A 22,468-nucleotide genomic window follows, 5' to 3' on the forward strand; every position below is an offset into this window, starting at 1 on the left:
GAAAGGGACCTTACAATAACTAACCCGCTTTTTTGCCTAGTATAATTTCCTTGATCCTGTTCCCTTCTGGCTATAAAAGTCTTTCATTTTGTACAGCTCCTTGGAGCTCCTTTCTATCTGCCACATTGGCTGCTGCCCAATTCTAATTGATTTTTGCTCAAATAAACTCTTAAAATTTTTAATATACCTTAGTTTATCTTTTAGTCATATGAACATATGAACTGGGAGGGCGGGGGAACACAATGCAGTCCATAATGGCAACATTAAGGATTTCAGATTTGCTCTTAAGAGCAATGGAAAACCATCGAAAGATTAGAAGCAAGGGCTATGTTAAAGGGGATGTAGCCAATGCTTCCAGACATCATTTTTTTAAATTAACAAAACCCTGTTTTTTGTTCAAGGCTTCAATGTGTTCAGTCAAAAATGCAAAATTGATTGGTTCCCTTGGCACAGGGAACCTCTTGGGAGGCCATGTGACAGTATAAGTGGCTAAAGAGATATAATTTGGAAGTCTACTGAGTGGGCTTCAGTAGTCTCAGGGGAGGCTGTTGCTTTACTGAAAAAAGGTATGTTCCTTTATGCTACACTCTTTCTTCTTCTTCCTATCTGGGAAAAGGATACAATGCCTGGAGGTACAGCAGTCATCTTGCAACCACGAGGATGAAGGTTTCATGCTAAAGATATAGAGCAGGCAGGTAGAAACAGCTTGGTTTTCAGATCACACCCCTGAGCTGCTACATAAGCTCTGGTCAGTCTACATCCAGACTTTTTGTTACATGTGAATAATAAATCCCTACTTATTTAAACCACTGAGGTAGGGATTCCTGTTACAGCTGAACACACTACTTCCTGGTACAGAGAGCTAGAGGAGAAGAAGGAATACCAGTTTAGAGACCTTTGCTAGAGTCCAGACCAGAGATGACAAGGACCTGCATTAGAATGGCAGCAATGGCCTTGGCGCAAAGTGGACGGATCCCAGATTCAAGATGCACTGCCTGAGCAGCCTGCACATTTGATCCCAAGAATTTCCCCTCCCTTGTTAGGGCCTTTGAGTTTGGTTTATTTGCCTTCTCTTAAAGTCCTATAGGGGCTTCCCTGGTGGTGCAGTGGTTAAGAATCTGCCTGCCAATGCAGGGGACATGGGTTCGAGCCCTGGTCTGGGAAGATCCCACATGCCATGGAGCAACTAAGCCCGTGCGCCACAACTACTGAGCCTGTGCTCTAGAGCCCGCAAGCCACAACTACTGAGTCCACGTGCCTAGAGCCTTGCTCCGCAACAAGAGAAGCCACTGCAGTGAGAAGCCCGCGCACCGCAACGAGAAGCCTGCGCACTGAAACAAAGACCCAACACAGCCAAAAATAAAAAAACCAATAAATAAATTTATAAAGTCCTATAGCATGCACAGCCTCAATAAACATTTTTGGAGCACCTACCTCTGTGCTGGGTCCTGTATTTTTTTTTTTTTTTTTTTTGCGGTACGCGGGCCTCTCACCGTTGTGGCCTCTCCCGTTGCGGAGCACAGGCTACCGACGCGCAGGCTCAGCGGCCATGGCTCACGGGCCGGGCCCAGCCGCTCCGCGGCATGTGGGATCTTCCCGGACCAGGGCACGAACCCGCGTCCCCTGCATCGGCAGGCGGACTCTCAACCACTGTGCCACCAGGGAAGCCCTGGGTCCTGTATTTTTGAGGTGTTTTTCCCTGGCTGCTCACTAGTACATTGATCACTCTTTCCCATGAAATCAGTTGTTTTCAACTTTATGTCTGTAATCCACAGTAATAAATATATTTTATATCATGACCAAAACACATGCAACTTGATATATAACTGAAAAAGAAAAGCTTCACTCAGCAGTATTTGAAGTATGTGCCACAAGCTTCATTATTTTTCATTCTATTCTACTGTTTACAAAAAGATCCTGATCACATCTACCACTCACTAAGTTTGCTTTCATGATCCACCAATGACCATGGTTTGAAAACTCAATCTCTATCATTCTTATGGCCTCCATTCTTCACTACCTAGTGATATCTCTCGAACTGATGTTTGTTTTACCATCTGGACCATGAGCCCCTCCCCACCGCATTGTATCTATCCGTAGTGCCTGGCACTGTGCCAGGCACATAGTGGATTGCACACTCCTTGAGATCAAGAGCTGCAGAGTGTGACGCTTTGGGTCCCCTCAGCACTATGAACATGAGAAATCCACCCTTCCCATTTGTCTGGGGTTGGGTAAGGGGTGGTCTTTTTTTTTTTAATTTAATTTAATTTATTTTTTATACAGCAGGTTCTTATTAGTTATCTATTTTATGCATATTAGTGTATATATGTCAATCCCAATCTCCCAATTCATATCACCACCACCACCATCCCCCTGTCCCCCACTTTTACCCCCTTGGTGTCCATATGTTTGTTCTCTACATCTGTGTCTCTATTTCTGCTTTGCAAACTGGTTCATCTGTTCCATTTTTCTAGATTCCACATTATGCGTTAATATACGATATTTGTTTTTCTCTTTCTGACTTACTTCACTCTGTATGACAGTCTCTAGGTCCATCCATGTCTCTACAAATGACCCAGTTTTTTCCCTTTTTATGGCCAAGTAATATTCCATTGTATATATGTGCCACATCTTCTTTATCCATTTGTCTGTCGATGGGCATTTTGGTTGGTTCCATGACCTGGCTATTGTAAATAGTGTTGCAATGAACATTGGGGTGCATGTGTCTTTTTGAATTGTGGTTTTCTCTGGGTATATGCCCAGTAGTGGGATTGCTGGATCATATGGTAATTCTATTTTTAGTTTTTTAAGGAACCTCCATACTGTTCTCCATAGTGGCTGTATCAATTTACATTCCCACCAACAGTGCAAGAGGGTCCCCTTTTCTCCACACCCTCTCCAGCATTTATTGTTTGTAGATTTTTTGATGATGACCATTCTGACCGGTATGAGGTGATACCTCATTGTAGTTTTTTTTTTTTTGCGGTACGCGGGCCTCTCACTGTTGTGGCCTCTCCCGTTGCGGAGCACAGGCTCCGGACGCGCAGGCTCGGCGGCCGTGGCTAATGGGCCCAGCTGCTCCGCGGCATGTGGTATCCTCCCGGACCGGGGCACAAACCCATGTCCCCTGAATCGGCAGGCAGACTCTCAACCACTGCGCCACCAGGGAAGCCCTTTTTTTTTTTTAATTTAATTTAATTTATTTTTTTATACAGCAGCTTCTTATTAGTCATCTATTTTATACACATCAGTGTATACATGTCAATCCCAATCGCCCAATTCAGCACACCGCCATCCCCAACCCCCACGACTTTCCCCCACTTGGTGTCCATACGTTTGTTCTCTACATCTGTGTCTCAACTTCTGCCCTGCAAGCCAGTTCATCGGTACCATTTTTCTAGGTTCCACATACATGCGTTAATATACGATATTTGTTTTTCTCTTTCTGACTTACTTCACTCTGTATGACAGTCTCTAGATCCATCCACGTCTCAACAAATGACTCAATTTCGTTCCTTTTTATGGCTGAAAATATTCCATTGTATATATGTGCCACAACTTCTTTATTCATTCGTCTGTCGATGGGCATTTAGGTTCCTTCCGTGACCTGGCTATTGTAAATAGTGCTGCAGTGAACATTGGGGTGCATGTGTCTTTTTGAATTATGGTTTTCTCTGGGTATATGCCCAGTAGTGGGATTGCTGGATCATATGGTAATTCTATTTTTAGTTTTTTGAGGAACCTCCATACTGTTCTCCATAGTGGCTGTATCAATTTACATTCCCACCAACAGTGCAAGAGGGTTCCCTTTTCTCCACACCCTCTCCAGCATTTGTTGTTTGTAGATTTTCTGATGATGCCCATTCTAACTGGTGTGAGGTGATACCTCATTGTAGTTTTGATTTGCATTTCTCTAATGATTAGTGATGTTGAGCATCCTTTCATGTGTTTGTTGCCAATCTGTATATGTTCTTTGGAGAAATGTCTATTTAGGTCTTCTGCCCATTTTTTGACTGGGTTGTTTGTTTTTGTTTTGTTGTTTTTTGTTTTTGTAACATCTTTATTGGGGTATAATTGCTTTACAATGGTGTGTTAGTTTCTGCTTTATAACAAACTGAATCAGTCATACATATACATATGTTCCCATATCTCTTCCCTCTTGCGTCTCCCTCCTTCCCACCCTCCCTATCCCACCCCTCCAGGCGGTCACAAAGCACCGAGCTGATATCCCTGTGCTATGCGGCTGCTTCCCACTAGCTATCTGTTTTACGTTTGGTAGTGTATATATGTCCATGCCTCTCTCTCGCTTTGTCACAGCTCACCCTTCCCCCGCCCCATATCCTCAAGTCCGTTCTCCAGTAGGTCTGTGTCTTTATTCCTGTCTTACCCCTAGGTTCTTCATGACATTTTTTTTTCTTAAATTCCGTATATACGTGTTAGCATACGGTATTTGTCTTTCTCTTTCTGACTTATTTCACTCTGTATGACAGACTCTAGGTCTATCCACCTCATTACAAATAGCTCAATTTCGTTTCTTTTTATGGCTGAGTAATATTCCATTGTATATATGTGCCACATCTTCTTTATCCATTCATCCGATGATGGGCACTTAGATTGTTTCCATCTCTGGGCTATTGTAAATAGAGCTGCAATGAACATTTCGGTACATGACTCTTTGAATTATGGTTTTCTCAGGGTATATGCCCAGTAGTGGGATTGCTGGGTCGTATGGTAGTTCTATTTGTAGTTTTTTAAGGAACCTCCATACTGTTCTCCATAGTGGCTGTACCAATTGACATTCCCACCAGCAGTGCAGGAGTGTTCCCTTTTCTCCTGGGTTGTTTGTTTTTTTGATATTGAGCTGCATGAGGTGCTTGTAAATTTTGGAGATTAATCCTTTGTCAGTTGCTTCGTTTGCAAATATTTTCTCCCATTCTGAGAGTTGTCTTTTCATCTTGTTTATGGTTTCCTTTGCTGTGCAAAAGCCTTTAAGTTTCATTAGGTCCCATTTATTTATTTTTGTTTTTATTTCCATTTCTCTAGGAGGTGGATCAAAAGGATCTTGCTGTTATTTATGTCATAGAGTGTTCTGCCTATGTTTTCCTCTAAGAGTTTTATAGTGTCCGGTTTTACATTTAGGTCTCCAATCCATTTTGAATTTATTTTTGTGTATTATGTTAGGGAGTGTTCTAGTTTCATTCTTTTACATGTAGCTGTCCAGTGTTCCCAGAACCACTTATTGAAGAGACTGTCTTTTCTTCATTGTATATTCTTGCCTCCTTTATCAAAGATAAGGTGACCATATGTGCGTGGGTTTATCTCTGGGCTTTCTATCCTGTTCCATTGGTCTATAGTTCTGTTTTTGTGCCAGTACCATATTGTCTTGATTACTGTAGCTTTGTACATAGTCTCAAGTCAGGGAGTCTGATTCCTCCAGCTCCGTTTTTTTCCCTCAAGACTGCTTTGGCTATTCGGGGTCTTTTGTGTCTCCATACAAATTTAAAGATTTTTTTGTTCTAGTTCTGTAAAAAATGCCACTGGTAATTTGATAAGGATTGCATTGAATCTGTAGATTGCTTTGGGTAGTATAGTCATTTTCACAATATTGATTCTTCCAATCTAAGAACAAGGTATAACTCTCCATCTGTTTGTGTCATATTTGATTTCTTTCATCAGTGTCTTATAGTTTTCTGAGCACAGGTCTTTTACCTCCTTTGGTAGGTTTATTCTCAGGTATTTTATTCTTTTTGTTGCAGTGGTAAATAGGATTGTTTTCTTAATTTCTCTTTCTGATCTTTCATTGTTAGTGTATAGGAATGCAAGAGATTTCTGTGCATTTTGTACAACTTTACCAAATTCACTGATTAGCTCTAGTAGTTTTCTGGTGGCATCTTTAGGATTCTCTATGTATAATATCATGTCATCTGCAAACAGTGACAGTTTTACTTCTTCTTTTCCAATTTGTATTCCTTTTATTTCTTTTCCTTCTCTGATTGCCATGGCTAGGACTTCCAAGATTATGTTGAATAATAGTGGTGAGAGTGGACCTCCTTGTCTTGTTCCTGATCTTAGAGGAAATGCTTTCAGTTTTTCACTGTTGAGAATGATGTTTGCTGTGGTTTTGTTGTATATGGTCTTTATTATGTTGAGGTAGTTTCCCTCTATGCCCACTTTCTGGAGAGTTTTTATCATCAGTCGGTGTTGAATTTTGTCAAAAGCTTTTTCTGCATCTACTGAAATGATCATATGGTTTTTATTCTTCAGTAGAATGAGTTTGGGAGTGTTCCTCCCTCTGCTATATTTTGGAAGAGTTTGAGAAGGATGGGTGTTAGCTCTTCTCTAAATGTTTGATAGAATTCACCTGTGAAGCCATCTGGTCCTGGACTTTTGTTTGTTGGAAGATTTTTAATCACAGTTTCAAGTTCCTACTTGTGATTCATCTGTTCATATTTTCTATTTCTTCCTGGTTCAGTTTTGGAAGGTTCAACCTTTCTAAGAATTTGTGCATTGATTCCAAGTTGTCCATTTTATTGGCATAGAGGTGCTTGTAGTAGTCTCTTATATTGCTTTGTATTTCTGCAGTGTCTCTTGTAACTTCTCCTTTTTCATATCTAATTTTATTAATTTGAATCCTCTCCCTCTTTTTCTTGATGAGTCTGGATAAAGGTTTATCAATTTTGTTTATCTTCTCAAAGAATCAGCTTTTAGTTTTATTGACCTTTGCTATTGTTTTCTTTGTTTCCATTTCATTTATTTCTCCTCTGATCTTTATGATTTCTTTCCTTCTACTAACTTTGGGTTTTGTTTGTTCTTCTTTCTCTAATTGCTTTAGGTGTAAAGTTAGGTTGTTTATTTGATATGTTTGTTGTTTCTTGAGGTAGGCTTGTATTGCTATAAACTTCCCTCTTAGAACTGCTTTTGCTGCATCCCATAGGTTTTGGGTCATTGTGTTTTCATTGTCATTTGTTTCTAGGTAATTTTTGACTTCTTCCAGTGATCTCTTGGTTATTTAGTAATGTATTGTTTAGCCTCCATGTGTTTGTGTTTTTTACGTTTTTTTCCCTGTAATTTATTTCTAATCTCATAGCGTTGTGGTCCAAAAAGATGCTTGATATGATTTCAATTTTCTTATATTTACTGAGGTTTGATTTGTGACCCAAGATGTGATCTGTCCTGGAGAATGTCCGTGTGCGCTTGAGAAGAAAGTGTAATCTGCTGTTGCGCCCCTCCTATAATCTCATTGCAGCTTCTCCTTTGTCTTTGGATGTGCGGTATCTTTTTTGGTGAGTTCCATTGTCTTCCTGTTCAGCAGTTAGTTGTGATTCCCGTGCTCTCACAAGAGGGAGTGAGCGCATGTCCTTCTACTCTGCCATCTTGAACCAGTCTCCAGGGGGAGGTCTTAGAAGTTCAGGAAAACATGAAAATCTTGTTTCCAACAAATATTTCAGGACACTGTCCACATCTCTCTTCAATAATCTCCCTCTTTTTAGGACTTTTAATATTATTATGATAATATCAAACCTCAGATTTTTGGTGTCTTTCTGAATATTCAGTTCATGGACTAGTTGATTTAGTAATGTAAGACAACCTAAAATACTAGCAGGATAGAGCTAAGGCAGAAGGCTTTCCTCTAACTGGGAAACATCAAGAAAACTAAGAGAAAAGGGCCATGGCTAGGAGATGGAGGGCTGTTTGTGGCAAGGTTGTCACACCATCCCTGGAGCAGCCCATCTTTGAGGCATTGGAGAGACGGAAGGCTGGAGAGGTCTGGGGAAGTTTCCTAGAGCATGTAGACTTGCGCAAGCCAGTGAACATGAGACAGAAAACAACCTCATATCTGGAGCAAATTTCAGTCTTCCAGTCTGGTTTTCTCTGTACTTGCTGCCTCCATTTATCAACAAGACACATTGCTGCCTCCTGGGCTTCTGAGTGCCCCCACCCTGTGGGCAGGAGATGGAGATATCAGACTTGACATTCCTGGCTCACAGGGGCAGACCTGTCTGGCGGGCCACTTGCTGCCTGTCACCTTGGCTCAAGGGAGGGTCCCGCTGCTCCTGGGAGAGCCACCATTTGTTGCCTGCTAAGAAATTGCTTTTCCAATAAAAAGAACAGGGCAGCTTTAATTTGGTAATCTGGAACAGACTCCAAGATACACTGATAAGTGAAAAAAACAAAGTTCAGAGAGTGTGTGTAATACGCTATCATTAGGGGGAGAAGAAGGAAGATTATTTATTTGTACATGCTTATTCGCATATATGTAGAATATCTCTGGAAGAACACACAACAGACTGGAACTAGTACTATGTTTAAGGAGAAGTGAGTGGCTGGGAAATAGGGATGGGAGAGATATTTTTTATGTATACCTTTTTTGCATTTTGAATTTTTTACCATGTACATGTTATAACTGATTCAAATAAATGATTATTTCCAATCAAAGCAATTTATGCAGCCACTAAAAGTGGTATTTATGAAACACATGTAATAACGTAGTTTATAATATCATTTTAAATGAACCATTATATGTATGCTAACCTAAACAAAACTTAACAACCTCATCATTTACTAACAATAAGCAAAACTCTTAGGTATATAGAAAAGGACTGGAAGGAGATGTACCACAAGGTTAATGGTGATTTCTGAAACTATAGGTATTTTCTCCTTTTTTTTCATTATTTCCAAATTTTCTTTTATTATATCTTTTATTGTATAATGGTGAAAAAAATAAACCTTAGAACAAAGAAAATAAATTGCTTTTCCTTTCCAGGTTGCAGCAACTGAGCTACCCAGGAAAGGACTAACCTGTCCACTCCTTGACTTGTGGTCTTGACTCCCCTTCTGGCTGCAGGGGTAGATTTGAACCAGAGATGAGGCCTAGAGGCATTGGGAAGAGTCGAACAAAGAAAGAAAAAGGAAGGATGTCAGCTGCTTTCTACCTGATGGATTTTCTTCACTTTCATCACAGATGTGTGTGGGAGTGTGGGAGTCAGGTATTCCTGGCTGAATATACCTGCTCCTTGGAGCTTTCTCCATCTACTGTGCTCCAGCCTCCTGGATCACCAACTCTTCTAGGTTCTTTCTCGTTTGTAGCTCATCATGTCATATTTAACTCCTATACTGTGCCCATCTCTTTTTTTTTGGCCATGCCACATGGCATGTGGGGATCTTAGTTCCCTGACCAGGGATCCAACCCGTGCCCCCTGCAGTGGAAGCGTGAGTCCTAACCACTGGACAGCCAGAAAGTCCCCAGTAGTGCCCATCTTGATTCTCGACTTGTGGGTGGATCTCCTCCTGTAGGTCTGTCCCCTCCTGTGCTACAAGTCCCAACCTCCAGCTCTGCGGTCTTGTATTGTCAGCTACCTCCTAGTTTCTTGCGGAGTGCTCCAAGGTGCATTAAACAGGTTTGGAGTAAATGTGAGGTTCCCCTGCCAAACCTGCTGCCAAACTTTGTACTCCTCAGTTCTGTTAATAGCATTACCACCCATGCGGTTGCCCAGCCAGGGATCTTGGCAGTTCACCTCGACTCTTTCCTCTCCCTCCCTTCTGCCAGTTTTCCTTTTTCTTCCATGCCATCACCTATCACCCTTCATCCTTAGTCTCCCAGCTTTTAGTCCAGTCTATCACCAAGCAGCTCTCCTACTTGACTCCCAGCAGAGCTCCATTCATGGGATAAAAACCCAAATTTCTTGCAGGGTAGAAAAGGTTCTTCATAGAATATTCCCAGCCTGCCTCTCTGGCCACATCCCATACCACTGCCTAAATTACACCAGCCTTCAGCTTCTTAATGTTCCTTGGACAAAATGTGTTCTTGGGCTTCCCTAGTGGCGCAGTGCTTGAGAGTCCGCCTGCCGATGCAGGGGACACGGGTTCGTGCCCCAGTCCGGGAAGATCCCGCATGCCGCAGAGCGGCTAGGCCCGTGAGCCATGGCCGCTGAGCCTGTGCGTCTGCAGCCTGTGCTCCGCAACGGGAAAGGCCACAACAGTGAGAGGCCCTCGTACCGCAAAAAAAAAAAAAAAAAAAAAAAAAGGTGTGTTCTTTACAGCTCTGTACTGTAGTGCATGCTGTTCTAATACTTAGCAATCTTCTACTCTTCCTGCAGAATTACCTGAATTATCACCTCCTCCCTGAAGCCTTCGCAACTTCCCCAGGCAGTATCTGCAACTCCCTCCTCCGTGTGCTTTGTCCAGGCCTTAATCCTAATCCTACTGCAAGACAGAGAATGTATAGTACTCTTTTTTATATTCCCAGAACTCTCCTTACTCAATGCCCAATGCATAGTAGATGCTCAAAACGTTGAATGAATTAATGAAAGATTTGCATTTCTTCTGTACTCCTCATGTGTTATACTGGCCTTCAAATGTTTTGAAGTCACTGGGCAACACAGAGCTATGGATAAGAGGAGCACAGGAAACTTCCCTTTCACCGGTTTCCCTGGTTCTTCCCCTCCAGCGCTTTCCTGCTTATCTTTCTTTTTTTTTTTTCCTGCTTATCTTTCAAATCAGCAGACCTGGGCTCCCTGGGTGGCGGTATGCATAATAAAACACCTAAGCTTTGATTTGCCTCTGTTCTTAATTTTCATCCTATTTATTCTTTGGGAAGTTTTGATAAATAAGCATGAATTCTTTCTTGGCATGAGGCTGCAAGTGGAGTAAGAGGATTCTATTACATCTAGGAATCATCTGAGCAAACAGAGAGAAGGAGAGCATCAAGATTGTGCTGGAAGAAAAATGGCCTTCAGGCTCTTGGAAGAGTTGCCCACCCTGATCCTCTGGCTTTGATCTCCAGGCTCCATTAGAACAAGGTATTAGCTTTAACCAGCTCTTTGTTTCTACACCACGAATGTCGAATGTCGACAAAGGGGTTGTACTTAGAAATACTAAAGAATAACAACAACAAATTGCTGTCAAAGTAAGACATAACATAACATTAGGGATGGGTCCTTATCCAGCAGAGACGAGAAGCGGGAGCAGCCTTGGCTGTGATCTACCTACACAGGGGAGGAGGTAATCCCCTCCAAGGGAACCTTGAGCCACGGCCCCTGCTGACCAGAGGAGACCCAGACCGAGGACTTCCTGAAGGCAGGTGCTGTGGCCACACCTCCAGAGGAAGATCATCACGTGGACAGAGTGGGGACAGGTAAGGGTGGAAGCCACCATCCCAGAAATCGACCACACAGGTGTACCAAAGGGAATTGTTGGGATGAGACGCCTAGTTTCTAAGTACTTCCCGTCTCCTCACCACACACACACACACACACATACACACACAAACACACACACGGTCACAGTCATGTACTCTTTCTTTTCTTTTCTGATTAATTTATGGCCATGTTGGGTCTTTGTTGCTGCACGCGGGCTTTCTCTAGTTGCGGTGAGCGGGGGCTACTCTTCATTGCGGTGCGCGGGCTTCTCATTGCAGTGGCTTCTCTTGTTGCAGAGCACGGGCTCTTGGCGCGTGGGCTTCAGTAGTTGTGGCACGTGGGCTCAGTAGTTGTGGCTTGCGGCCTCTTGAGCGCAGGATCAGTAGTTGTGGTGCACGGCTTAGTTGCTTCGAGGCGTGTGGGATCTTCCTGGACCAGGCCTCGAACCCATGTCCCCTGCACTGGCAGGCAGATTCTTAACCGCTGCACCACCAGGGAAGCCCTATGTGCTCTTTCTTTTGAGCTTTCTTCCAATTCTGTTTCATTGTCTGTGGCCAACTCAGGTAGAAGGTTTTAATAGCCAGGATTATGTTGCAGAGATATGGTTCAATTTAATTTATGGTTCATATATGTGTATATTTAATATACATATATGGGGTGGGAGAGAAAAAAAATGATAATACAAATTTTTCTCAGCCCAAGATAACCCTTTAGCAGACAAACCACAATGATGTCCAAAGAACACACCTCGGGACTTCCCTGGCCGTCCAGTGGTTAAGACTCTGAGCTCCCAATGCAAGGGGCCTTGGTTTGATCCCTGGTCAGGGAACTAGATGCCACATGCCACAACTAAAGATCTGGCACAGCCAAATAAATAAATAAATATTAAAAAAAAACCCAAAACCCTCTTCTAGCCCAGCAAAGACCAGTGCTAAACTTGGTCTTTTGAACCTTCTCTCTTTCATTCCTAAACTTCAGAAGACTTCTCTTCTGACCACCTCCACTCCTCACCACAAACTCACTCATCACTTTGCAGCGTGGCCCCCTCCTCCACTTCTTTCCTGAGAAGACATGCAGCCTCCTGAATCTTCTCAGACTGTGTGCTCTTCTTCTCGGGGAGAATGGCAGTGCCAGCCACGGGATGGGGAGGTCAGTGGTCACTCATTTACTGGCTGTGAAACCTTCGAGTCCTCTTTGCCCCTTTTGTCCACGTCCCCTTCCCCTCACCATCCCATCATCTAATGAGTTGCCAGGTCCCACTGAGTCCACCTCACGTTCTCTCTAACGTCTACCAACCCTCGTCATCCTCATTGTCTTGGCAAAGCACAAAAGTGGGAAAGGGGACGCTGCCACCATTAACCCCAACTCTCCAACCATGACCTTCCTCCTGTCTGTATTCATTTCCTAGGGTTGCCGTAACAAATATCACAAACCGAGTGCCTTAAAACAACAGAAATTTATTGTCATAGTTCTGGAGGCTGTAAGTCCAATATCAAGGTGTCAGCAGGTGGGTTCCTTCTAGAGGCCCTTGAAGAGCATCTGCTCCATGCCGCTCTCCTATAGCTTCTGGGAGTTGCCGGCAATCCTTGGTATTCCCTGGTTCCTATACCCACGTCTCTCCAACCTCTGCCTCTGTCTTTATAAGACATTCTCCTCTCTGTGTGTGTATTTCTGTGTCTCTGTTTTTTATGAGAATACCAATCACTGAATTTAGGATCCATCCTAATACATTATGACTTCATCTTAACTAATTTCGTCTGCAAAGACCCTGTGTCCAAACAAGGTGACATTCTGAAGTTCCTGGTGGGCATGGACTTTTGGAGGAGACTGTTCAGCCCAGCACAGCGTTTCTCCAGTCGTCACAGTCCCACTCCTCCTACACTTCCTCTTTTCGCTCACGGGGACCTTCAGTCTCACTGTCTCCCTGCTTTGTCTGAGTGTGTCAGTCTTACGTCCTCCAACTTTCCTATCCAGGCTTGACCACACAGTTGATGACCTGAACCTTAACACCCTGCCTCCGACTTCCTGTTACTCACCCTACAGTCTGTCTCCCTCAACGGGACGCAGCGGCTCCGTAGTTTGCTGAAAGAAACTGCACACCCCTGAGGTCTAGGGCCCTAACAAAACCTCTGTTTCCAGCGGCAGCCAGGCCCTCTATGCCCATCAGCAGTGTTCAATGACTCTTGCAAAGCGTCACCTCTCTCTCCAAGCCCCACACGACCCTCCTTCATTCTGTCTCAGGAATGGACTCCCCACTTCATGGAGAAAATTGAGCCGGGAAGCTACAAGGACCTGAAAACCCTGCTCCCCTTCCATTTAACCTACATCTCCAGCGAAGCTCACCTCCTCCCTGTCACAGGAAGCGCTGCCCCCTCTGCTCAGGCCCATCCAGCTCCCTCACAGCCCCTAGGGGGAACTTGCTCCTTCAGCCAACTCTGCTCTGTCTCTCAGCCTACACCCATGCCCAAGTCACTCTGGTGTTAAAACACACCCTCCTCTTAGCCTGTTTTCTTTTAGCTAATTCTCAATCTCTCTGTCTCAGTAAGAGCTGCTTGAAAGATAGCCTCTGTGGTAAACACACCCTCCCTTTCCGTTGACTCGGAAGACACTTGCCCCATGGAGCATCCCCATGGGATGCGGTCACTTCCCCCGCCCGTCTCCTCTAACCCCCAGTGCTCCTTTGTACTGCTGTCCAGTTCGGTGTCATCGTATCTTCCAGATTTGCACTTGCAGACATTTGATAACTATTTGTGGCATGTGTAAAGACTGTAAAGTCAGCAGGTTCTGGGCCACACTGTGTTCCTCTAGGCCCAGTTAAAGTGTCCGTTTTCCTCAGACACCTTACCTGGACGAACGGGACGGGCTGAGGGAGACAGCAGCAGCGTAACAGGACAAGTAAAGAGACCCCGTCTCCCAGCGTCTCCTCCCTGTGGGGGCCGCCCTGTCAGTGCCTTCAATGAGCACCAGCTAGTGGCAGTGTGGCCGGGGAAAGGTGGGGAGGGGACTGGGAGGGTGGCTCTCTCAATGGTGCCAATGCCCTGCTTACCTCCCTTCTGATCTGGGGCTTACATGCGCACAAGATGGCAGAGGCAACGTGAATTTCACTTCACACGTGGCCTGGCGGGCCCAGCCTTCGCCAGCCCACCCCTTCTCCCACACCTCCACTGTAACCTCTCCCCACCTCCACATCCGGGTCTCCTCTCCTATTCTCTGGGGTAAGAAAAGCCACCCATAATTAAACACAGTATGTCAGGCTCTGAGCCACGTGCTTTACGTACCACTTCCTTAACAGCAACCCAGTGAGTTAGGCATTATTTCCCCCATTTTACACATGAGAACTTAAGACTTAAAGAGAATAAGTAACTTGCCCAGAGTCACGCTGCTCGTCAGTGGCAGCACAGAGCCCCAAACCCTGGCCCCGATGCTTGTAGTCAGCCCCTCGCCCAGCCTGTCTTCTTGTTTTCCAGAGGCCAACCTCGATCTCAGTTTGCACCTGATCTCATGCATAATGGTTCTGGGGTGTGTTTACCAGGCGTGAGCAATTCTCCCTCTTTCCATGTGTCTCACCCCCAGTTCTCTCTTCCATTATCTATCACAGAAATACACGAGGGGCGTAGATGGAGAGGGAGGGATTAAAAAGGGGGCAACAGATAAGAGCTCTTACCAGATTCCCTCCTACTTGACTAAGGACAAGGACTGGGGCTCTGTTCTGTTTTCATATCTCTAATGCCCATAAATATGTGCTGAGAGAAGGAATACACTTTTACCCCTGATCAAAATCTACAGGCACATTTATTTGCCTCGGTGGCGAAAGATGTTGTGGAAGACCCTAATCTTGACACTCTTCCTGCCACATTATCGGAGTGTCATTTCAACAGGGCACAGTCCTGTAGATGCCCTGGGAGAGGGAGGCCTTTGAAGTCTTACGGATGGTTTAGACATAAAGTTTTCATGATGATTTAATGTGGTAATTTAGGTAAAACCTGGCACAATCTTTATTAACAGGGAAGAGGTTAGTGAAGTAACAAAACATATAATGGCAATGCTAATCCTCTACAGTAGTATCCAGATGAATGAGGCAAAGGGGGTGGTCAGTAACTTTTGTGCCACTTGAGATGGCCGTTTTTTCTTAACGTTGTTCCAGCCACGGAATGTGGCACAGACAGAAACCCATCAGACGCAGCCACTCCACTGCTCTTATGGCGCGCCATCGTCCTCAGAATAAACCCCCCTGCCTCTGACTTCAAGCCCTTCTCCCTCTGCCTCCTGCCTCCAGGATCTCATCTCACACCCTCTCCCTCTCTGGTCTCTTGGCTGGGGGAGCAGTATCTCCTTCCCTGACCACCCAATGGTGTCTTTGTTAGTCTTTTTTTTTTTTAAACCACTGTATCCTCAAGAATGCCTGGCAGGACTTCCCTGGTGGTCCAGTGGTTAAGAATCTGCCTGCCAATGTAGGGGACACGGGTTCGAGCCCTGGTCCAGGAAGATCCCACATGCAGTTGAGCGACTAAGCCCGTGCGCCACAACTGCTGAGCCCGCATGCCACAACTACTGAAGCCCGCATGCCTAGAGCCTGTGCTCTGCAATAAGAGAAGCCACAGCAATGAGAAACCTGCACACCACAATGAAGAGTAGACCTCACTCGCCGCAACTAGAGAAAGCTCACACACAGCAATGAAGACCCAACGCAGCCAGAAATAAATAAATAAATAAATTTATAAAAAGAAAAAAAAGAATGCCTGGCAAATAGATGTTCAATAAATAGTTGTTGACAAGTGCAGGAAGGAACTGGACCATTGCCGCTTTAGGTGGGAAAGGTAGGTCTTATTTTCTTGAAGTCTTCTCTGTCCTCAGGGCTATTTTCAAGGTGATGCTCTGGAACGTTTTAAAATTTTGGTGGATCTGGAAGGTACTTAAAAAAAAAACCACCTTTCTGTTTGTGAGGCTAGTAGGTAATTGCTTGAAATATTTTTAGCAATCCCTGAACACCATCCATTTCCTGATTTTGCCTGTTCCCCTTACCCTGAGCACTAAATGTACATCAGCTTAGCTTATGGTTTCCATCACAGTTTTCTTGACATGTTGCTTTCTTGATTTCTAATCTAACAAGGAACCTAGTTACACAGATTTTTATCCCAATTAAAATTATTCTACAACAGTAATAGGAGTACAGAGTTTGCATCTTAATCCAATTGACAAACTCTTCATAAGAGTTGGCCAGTTTTGGGAATTCCCTGGTGGTCCGGTTGTTAGGACTCTGTGCTTTCACTGCTGGAGCCTAGGTTTGATCCCTGATTGGGGAACTGAGATCCTACAAGCCCTGCAGCACAGCAAAAAAAAAAAAAAAGTGTTCATTAGTTTCAAAAAAAGAGGCCAGATTGGGACTGACATACGGTGTCACCCAGAGGTTGTTAGCAGCCGATGGCAAGGAGAGGCAGAAGGTTTAGGGATTTCTGAGGAGCTGAGGTGTTGCCTCTGAGCATCGTTAAGAGATGCTCTACAGGGGAGAAAAAAATGAGAGGGACCAGAAAGCTTTTCCAAGGGAAAAAAGAGTTAAGGAGAAAAGCGAATGAATGCTTGGTAATCCCGTGAAAACAAAAAATGCATAAACCAGGGATATAAGCTTTTATATATTCATTCCTCATTCTCTCCTACATTTACGCATCCATTCAACAAACATTTGGTGCATTGAGCAGGCACCAAACTAAGTCCGAGATGATGCAAGTGTGACTGAGTCTCGGTTTACATTGTAAATAGCTCACATTACATGGCCAAATGATACGATGTTGGTGAAAAGGGCTTGTGAATGGCCCAGCACTACATGTTGTTTATTCTTCCAACATTTAATACAGCGCTGGCACAGAGCAGGTGCTCAAAAATAGCTGTGGAATGAAAGAATAAGGAGAGAGTCTGAAACAACAAGCTATAATATGTGAGAACTGGAGACTGTAGGGGCTGAAAACTGAAGAGGAGATCTGTGTGATTCATTAAAACACCAAACAGGGCTTCTTGATTATTCCAGAGACTGGGAACTCCATGTGCTCAAGCCTCCTTTTCTTGTAACCATGTGACCTCGAGTGACTTAATCTCTCAGGGGTTGAGTAAAGGAGTACAACCGTATCAGACTACTACCTTTGATATATTTTATTTGTGAATTGGGCTCATCCTGAAGTTTGTTCAAGACAGTAGCTGGAGTTAGAATAATACATTGTAAATTCCTTCAAATCCCATGGAAGAAAACAGATAAAACTGTTGAACAAACATTTCCTTTTCTGTGCAGGAATGTGGTCATTTCAAATGGGAACCACTGGTTAAATTATAACCTTACGTGGGTGCTTACGTTAGCTCTGTCTTTCCGGGTTGACCTTCAGGAAGCTGCAATGAGGATTTAGTATCTAATTTGGGAATCAATTAGCTTGTCAGGTTTTGAAACTTGCTAGTTTCAAGAGATTTACAATAATTGTGCCAAATTAACTCCCTCAATTTTTTTATAACATAAAGTGACCATTAGTGGATATAAATATAATAAATAGAAAGATTTCAAAGGCTATTTGACCATTAAAGCCTATATCTCTCTTAATTTGTGCCAGATCAGGGAAAAAAAAAAATCCCGGAGTGAAATGTGGCCAGAAATCACAGTACAGAGAAGTTTGACAATTCCCCAAGTTCCAGAATGAGTTGGAGAGGAGTCAAAACTTAATCTTACAATCTCATAAATGCTTTATGACTATAATTATTACTTGAAGCTATCAGGTGGTATAGACATCTACTACTATTGTGGAAATTGAGTAGTATACAAGTTTTCCAGCAGAAAATTACATTGAAGGTTAATTTGTCAAAATGGTAAGGATCTATTTATTTTTCATCAAAACGTTTTGACATATTTCCTTATACGATAAATAAATGTTCATTATTGAAAAATTAGAAAATGTAGATAAATGAAAAAGAGAAAAAAAAACCACTCAAAATTCCACCCTGTAGAGGAAAAATCACAACGTACTTTTTAAAATTAAAAAATGGGATTATACTATTTGTAACAGAAAAAAACACTCAGAACCTAAGATCAAAACTTCTGCTTTCGAGCTTCCCTGGTGGCACAGTGGTTAAAAATCCGCCTGCCAATTCAGGAGACATGGGTTCGAGCCCTGCTCCAGGAAGATCCCACATGCCGCGGAGCAACTAAGCCCGTGCACCACAACTAGTGAGCCTGCGCTCTAGAGCCTGTGAGCCACAACTACTGAGCCCACGTGCCACAACTACTGAGCCCGTATGCCTGGAGCCTGTGTTCTGCAGCAAGAGAGGCCACCGCAGTGAGAGGCCCGTGCACCACAATGAAGAATGGCCCCCGCTAGCCGCAACTGGGGAAAAGCCCACTCACAAGACCCAATGCAGCCAAAAATAAATAAATTAAAAAAAAAACAAAAACACACACACACACAGAAAAAAAAACTTCGGCTTTCATATTCTTGTACTAGAAGAAGCATCACCTGGAAAGGGATAGGGATGGAGGCTGACACTTTTTTCATAAATTATAAATAAAAAGGAAAAGGACTTCCCTGGAGGTCCAGTGGTTAAGACTCCACGCTTCCACTGCAGGGAGTGAGGGTTTGAGCCCTGGTCGGGGTACTAAGATCCCGCATGCTGCTCAGCGCAGCCAATAAATAAATAAATACAAAGGAAAATGAAAACTTTGGGGAAAAAAAAAGCAACCTGATCTTAACGCATGTTCATATGTGTTATATTTATATGGTATTGCTTGAGGTCAGAGCACTTGAGTTCCTTATTTCCTGTGTTTAGTCCTCATAGATGTTTATTGAACTGTATGCTAACTGGTAATGTTCAAGTGTTCCATTTAATCTATTAGGTATGAGTCTTTATTATACTCAAGAACCAAGCTTGCTAGGAATTAGCCTAGTACAGTGTTTTGTACCTAGTTGGTTCTCAATGAATGTTTCTTGAATATATGTATTTAAATAATAGCTTCAAATATTATTTGAGAAAACAAGCCTAGGATGTTGTACTCACATGAGTTCAGAGGTCTTAACAAACTTCAGAACATTGTTTTCTTAGGAGACTTAATTGACATACACAGAGTGCAGACTAACACCATCACAGAGACTAAGTGACATGCTTCACAAAGTGCCCCAGAGTTTGTCTGGAAGCCTGGACCGCTTGGCTACTAAGAAAAAAAATTGCTTCCTAGCGACAATGAATGAACTGCTAACTTTTAGGGAAAATTTATGCCCTTTATCACAAGGAAGAAAGAATAGGCCAAGAACACAGTTTCAACAATTTCCCATTGGAGAATGAGTTTATTTCATAGGCAAGGAGAATTCCAGAGAAGAGGTAGTGACTTGCTCAAGGTCATACAACTAGCTAATGGCAGTGATAGGACAAGAACCCAGGCCCCCAGAATCCTGATTATTGCTTTTTCTACCACCATGCTCCCTAATAATAACTTATGTCCTACAAATACTGGGTCAGTGGCCTCAATTTCGAATACTCACATGACATTTCTAACTATGAAAAGCAGATGCTTACCATCCTTATGATAGACAAAATAATGGTTTCCCAAAGAAGTCCTGTGAATATGTTACCCTACACAGTAAAAGGGACTTTGAAAAGGTGAGATGGGGATATTATCCTGGATTACCATGTAGCTGTGAGCCAAGGGATGCTAGCAGCCTCTAGAAGTTGGAAGAGACAAGGAACAGATTTTCACCTGGAGCCTCCAGAAGGAACCAGCTCTGATGACGTCTTGATTTTAGTCCAGTAAGATTCATTTCAGACTTCTGACCTCCAAAACTGTTTGAGAACCAATTTGTGTTGTTTTAGACCAGTAAATTTGTGGTAATTTGTTAAAGCAGCTAATAGGAAAATGATATAATCTTTATTTCAGAATAGTTCTTTTATTTTTATTAGACTATTAAAAGCTGGAGATTGAATATGTGGTAGAAGAAGAAACCTTTTGGCTCTGTGGGTGGTCAAATCTCTGCTTTGCTGTTTCAGAACCTTTGTAGTATTTTGTATTTATCATATTCATCTGTTTTTGTCTCTCCTTTTAACAAGCTCTCTAGTTACATATCTGATTCTATTTTTTCTATTCCTATTTAAGCAAACTATTTTTTAAATTTAATTTTATTTATTTTTTATACAGCAGGTTCTTATTAGTCATGAATTTTATACACATCAGTGCATACATGTCAATCCCAATTGCCCAATCCATCACACCACCATCCCCACCCCCCCATGGCTTTCCCCCCTTGGTGTCCATACATTTGTTCTCTACATCTGTGTCTCAACCTCTGCCCTGCAAACCGGTTCATCTGTACCATTTTTCTAGGTTCCACATACATGTGTTAATATACGATATTTGTTTTTCTCTTTCTGACTTACTTCACTCTGTATGACAGTCTCTTGATCCATCCACGTCTCAACAAATGACTCAATTTCGTTCCTTTTTATGGCTGAAAATATTCCATTGCATATATTTACCACATCTTCTTTATCCATTCATCTGTCAATGGGCATTTAGGTTGCTTCCATGACCTGGCTATTGTAAACAGTGCTGCAATGAACATTGGGGTGCATGTGTCTTTTTGAATTATGGTTTTCTCTGGGTATATGCCCAGTAGTGGGATTTCTCGATCATATGGTAATTCTATTTTTAGTTTTTTAAGGAACTACATACTGTTCTCCATAGTGACTATATCAATTTACATTCCCACCAACAGTGCAAGAGGGTTCCCTTTTCTCCACACCCTCTCCAGCATTTGTTTGTAGATTTTCTGATGATGCCCATTCTAACTGGTGTGAGGTGATACCTCATTGTAGTTTTGATTTGCATTTCTCTAATAATTAGTGATGTTGAGCAGCTTTTCACGTGCTTCTTGGCCATCTGTATGTCTTCTTTGGAGAAATGTCTATTTAGGTCTTCTGCCCATTTATGGATTGGGCTGTTTGTTTCTTTACTATTGAGCTGCATGAGCTGTTTATATATTTTGGAGATTAATCCTTTGTCCATTGATTCATTTCAATATTATTTGAAATGAATCAATTATTTCAATATTAATTCAATATTTGATTTGCAAATATTTTCTCCCATTCTGAGGGTTGTCTTTTCATCTTGTTTATGGTCTCCTTTGCTGTGCAAAAGCTTTTAAGTTTCATTAGGTCCCATTTGTTTATTTTTGTTTTTATTTCCATTACTCTCGGAGATGGATCAAAAAAGATCTTGCTGTGATTTATGTCAAAGAGTGTTCTTCCTATGTTTTCTTCTGAGAGTTTTATAGTATCTGGTGTTACCTTTAGGTCTCCAATCCATTTTGAGTTGATTTTTGTGTATGGTGTTAGGGAGTGTTCTAATTTCATTCTTTTACATGTAGCTGTCCAGTTTTCCCAGCACCACTTATTGAAGAGACTGTCTTTTCTCCATTGTATATCCCTGCCTCCTTTGTCATAGATTAGTTGACCATAGGTGCACGGGTTTATCTCTGGGCTTTCTATCTTGTTCCATTGATCTATGTTTCTGTTTTTGTGCCAGTACCATATTGTCTTGATTACTGTAGCTTTGTAGTATAGTCTGAAATCAGGGAGCCTGATTTCTCCAGCTCCGTTTTTTTCCCTCAAGACTGCTTTGGCTATTCGGGGTCTTTTGTGTCTCCATACAAATTTTAAGATTTTTTGTTCTAGTTCCATAAAAGATGCCATTGGTAATTTGAAAGGGATTGCATTGAATCTGTAGATTGCTTTGGGTAGTATAGTCATTTTCACAGTATTGATTCTTCCAATCCAAGAACATGGTATATCTCTCCATCTGTTGGTATCATCTTTAATTTCCTTCATCAGTGTCTTATAGTTTTCTGCATACAGGTCTTTTGTCTCCCTAGGTAGGTTTATTCCTAGGTATTTTATTCTTTTCGTTGCAGTGGTAAATGGGAGTGTTTCCTTAATTTCTTTTTCAGATTTTCCATCATTAGTGTATAGGAATGCAAGAGATTTCTGTGCATTTTGTACAACTTTACCAAATTCACTGATTAGCTCTAGTAGTTTTCTGGTGGCATCTTTAGGTTTCTCTATGTATAGTATCATGTCATCTGCAAACAGTGACAGTTTACTTCTTCTTTTCCAATTTGTATTCCTTTATTTCTTTTCCTTCTCTGATTGCCATGGCTAGGACTTCCAAAACTATGTTGAATAATAGTGGTGCGAGTGGACATCCTTGTCTTGTTCCTGATCTTAGAGGAAATGCTTTCAGTTTTTCACTGTTGAGAATGATGTTTGCTGTGTGTTTGTCATATATATGGCCTTTGTTATGTTGAGGTGGGTTC

The 22,468-nt window shown here is 42.5% G+C and overlaps 1 protein-coding gene across 3 annotated transcripts in view; it reads left to right on the forward strand.

Moving 5' to 3' along the window:
- RPF2 (ribosome production factor 2 homolog) overlaps positions 1 to 22,468 on the forward strand; it is a 78,104-nt gene that overhangs the window by 49,966 nt on the left and 5,670 nt on the right. For all 3 annotated transcript variants that reach the window (XR_013830769.1, XR_013830771.1, XR_013830772.1), the window contains exons 15-18: positions 7,143 to 7,283; positions 8,765 to 9,069; positions 10,098 to 10,799; positions 10,947 to 11,134. The gene's annotated coding sequence lies outside the window, so the exon portion shown is untranslated. The remainder of the gene's footprint in view (positions 1 to 7,142; positions 7,284 to 8,764; positions 9,070 to 10,097; positions 10,800 to 10,946; positions 11,135 to 22,468) is intronic.

The sequence above is a fragment of the Stenella coeruleoalba genome (assembly GCF_951394435.1).
Source record: "Stenella coeruleoalba genome assembly, chromosome: 12".
Lineage (NCBI taxonomy): Eukaryota > Metazoa > Chordata > Mammalia > Artiodactyla > Delphinidae > Stenella > Stenella coeruleoalba.